This window comes from Dromiciops gliroides, chromosome 3, assembly GCF_019393635.1.
Source record: "Dromiciops gliroides isolate mDroGli1 chromosome 3, mDroGli1.pri, whole genome shotgun sequence".
NCBI classification, from domain to species: domain Eukaryota; kingdom Metazoa; phylum Chordata; class Mammalia; order Microbiotheria; family Microbiotheriidae; genus Dromiciops; species Dromiciops gliroides.
Genome location: NC_057863.1, coordinates 648,717,619 through 648,721,114, shown reverse-complemented (window position 1 = coordinate 648,721,114; position 3,496 = coordinate 648,717,619).

The following is a 3,496-nucleotide window of genomic DNA, read 5'->3' as shown; positions in this document are numbered from 1 at the left end:
GGAAGCTTAGTCTTTCTGCCTCCAGGACCACCTACTCTATGCACTGTGGCACCACCTAATGACCCTAATTCAATTTACCCCTCTACAAATACCATTCTTTCCTCCCAATTGTGCCCTCTGATGGTCAATCCACCCTTTCTTTGTATCCTCCATTAGACACCCTTTATCTCAACAGTGAGCTCCAAAAGTGCATAAGCCATATCCAGATCAAACAGTGTTCTCATACAAGGTGGTGCCCTTCTCTGGGAGGGGAGAAATCCAGATAGGTTTCCTTGGTGTTTCCTGAACCTAAATTCCATGGGGGACTGATTCCTCCTCCTCCTTCTCCCTTCTCTCCCTGCAAACAGATGAAGAGAACATAGGGGAAGTTCCTCCTCCCCATCTCTCCCCCACAGAGAGTCAGTCAATAAGCATTTATTGAGTGCCTACTATGTGCCAGGTAGTGTGTTAAGAACTGGGAATCCAAAGAAAGGCAGAAGACAGTCTCTGTCCTCCAGGCGCTTACACTCTAAAAGGTGAGACAACTTCCAAACAAAGACAGGATAATTGGAGATAATTAAAAGAAGGAAGGGATTAGAATTAGGATGTATTCAGAGAGGCTTCTGGGGTCAAGAGGATGTTAGCCGAACTTGAAGGAAGCCAGGGAAGTCAAAAGATGAAGACAAGGAGGGAGAGCACTGGACATATGGGGAAGAGACAGAGAAGATGCTCAGTGTAGACACCTTCAGGATGTCTCTTATCCAGGGTTCTGAGGTTCCGAGCTGCTGTGATGTCATAATGGGCTCTGCAGACAATGGATTTTAAGACTTCTGGATCTTCGGTGCTAGGAGCCTGGGCTTCTAGAGTCTATTTCTAGATCAGCCCTATCTTCTCACCTCCACTCATCTCTGACTGCCTTTACAGTGAGAACAGAGAAGCTGTAGGAGAATGTAAGCTCAGCAAGGACAAGGAATGTGTCATTTTGATCATGGTGCCCGGCTCTGATGCCTCATCTAGGCATGGCTGTGACCCAGAGGTGCCAAAGGCTGTGCCGCTGGGATGGCAGCCCTGGAAGGTTCTCCCCGTTCTGGTAGGGCTTCTAGTAAAGTCCCCTCAACAGGCTATGTCTGATTTCTGGAGAAAGGCACCACTTAGTACAGGTAGGCCCATCACTGATGGTTTGGCCTTTTGAGGATGAATTCTATTGCCACTGCAGACCATAGTGGGGAAAAAAAAAACACCCAATGACTAAAAGTGGTTTTGTGCTTAAAAGCCAAGTTGCATCTAAGTAGTGGCCATAGGTGTGTGTATTTCAAGGTGAAAAAGACTTCTGAGGCAAGCTAATCTGCTGTCTTCTATTGACAGAAGAGGAAACTGAGGCATAAGGCTGTTTGCCCAAGGTCATAGAGGTCTTGAGCACAGAGTCAGAATGTGAACAGAATAGTGGAATAGGAAGTAGAGAGGGTTGAGAGTTCCCATCTCTGGGTTATGCACTTAATTCTGAATCCTCTAAATGCAAAGGTCTGTGACAGTGCCTAGTGAGTATACAGACTCTTAAATACTATTTAAATTGAATGGAGTAGAGGACTCCTGGAGGCACTAAACTGTATCAGTCTTGATTGTCTTCCTTATAAAATAGAAAAGAGTTGGCCCTCATTGGAAAAATACCTCATACTTTCTCCTTGAAGTGACAAAAGAGATAGGGGCAGTGAGGTGGCGCAGTGGATAGAGCACTGGCCCTGGAGTCAGAAGGACCTGAGTTCAAATCCAGCCTGAAAAACTTGACACTTACTAGCTATGTGACCCTAGGCAAATAACTTAACCCCAATTGCCTCACAAAAAAAAGTGAAGAGACAAAAAAGGAGTCTGGTTAGAGCCATTTGTTCTCAGGCCTCCACAAACTGCAGCTTTCTTGGGTTGGTGCCTTTACTTACTGTGCTTGGGTGCTGAATGGTTATTCTATGGAAGGTGGCATTTCTGAACCTCAAGAAAGAACAGCCTCATGGGGGGGGGCAACTAGGTGGCACAGTGGATAAAGCACCGACACTGGATTCAGGAGGACCTGAGTTCAAATCTGGATTCAGACACTTGACACTTACTAGCTGTGTGACCCTGGGCAGGTCACTTAACCCTCATTGGCCCCGCAAAAAAAAGACAAAAAAAAAGAACAGCCCAATGGGAATGACCCTCCCAAGCAGAGTAACTGGGCTTTCTGAGCCTTAAGGGATAATTACAGCAAAGACACTTCTCCCAGGGCTATAGGCTTCTTGGCCCTCTCTGAGGTCCTTGGCCTAAAGAAGAATCCCTCCTTCTCATCCTCACCTGTAGTTTCTTTCTCCCATTCATGCTGTTCCTGTCCCATTGCCTGATCCCAAAGACCTTTCACTCTCACCTGTTTTCTTTTTCTATAACCCATTAATGTGCTTTGACAGATCTTCGTTGATTTGAATCTACTGCACACCCCCTCTCCTTGTCCTTGTCACTCCTTCTCCATTCTTTCCATCTCTTCCTAGACTTTGGCTCATTTGTTTCAGAGCTATGAGAAGTCCAGATCTATTCCCTATCCCTGCCAAAATAGGGAAATTCAAGACTTCCAGCCTTCTATCAAGTGAGAGAGCTACCTGGGAAGTTGGGGGAGGGGTAGTAGAGTAAGATGCCCTCTATCTGCTCCTACTACACGGGAAGCGGCTCTAGTCTGCATCATCCCCTATTGCCTCTCCACAACTCTTTGGGAGCCTCCTAGAAGTCCACAGTAAAACACCATATATATATATGTGTGTGTGTGTGTGTGTGTGTGTGTATGTATATACATAGACATGCACACATATACATATATAAATATACATACATATATGTATATATACACACATGTGTATATATACACACGTGTGTGTGTGTGTGTGTGTGTGTGTGTGTGTGTGTGTGTATCCCCTGGCCTGATAGGAGAGAGGATGCTAAGCAGTCTGCATCCTAGAAGCCCAGAATAAGTATCCCATTGTCTTTGCCCACCATTCTCTGTATTCATTTAAAGGTCTAAACAGTCTCTATTCTGGGAGGAAAATAAGGAAGGTCAGGTGGAAACAGAAAGCAACAGTAGGTGAATGACATGTTCGCCTTGGAGACAAAACTACTTCTCCAAGGACACTGGGTGGGATTTACCCAGGGGAAGGGATCCCTGGGAGAGGCAGGAGACCACAGGAGCAGATGGGAGGGGAAGAAAGGAGGAAAGGGAAGGGAGGAGAAAGTCAGAGGCCAAGTCCCTGACCTTTGGTGCCCACGTGATCCTGACAGATAGAAGAACTCCAGCCCTGCAGACAGAGACCTCAGTGCTCTAGAGAAGAAGGAGACAGAGCAGACACAGCTCTGGGCTGCAGGCAGGGACAGCCTTGGTCTGGAGTCAGCAGGGACACTTCCAGGGGCTGCCCTTGGGCTCTGGAAAGGGAAGGCACAGCTCAGGAGGGGAAGGCAGAGATTCCTGGCAAGGACAGAGGTGCTCACACACAATGGGCTGCACAGA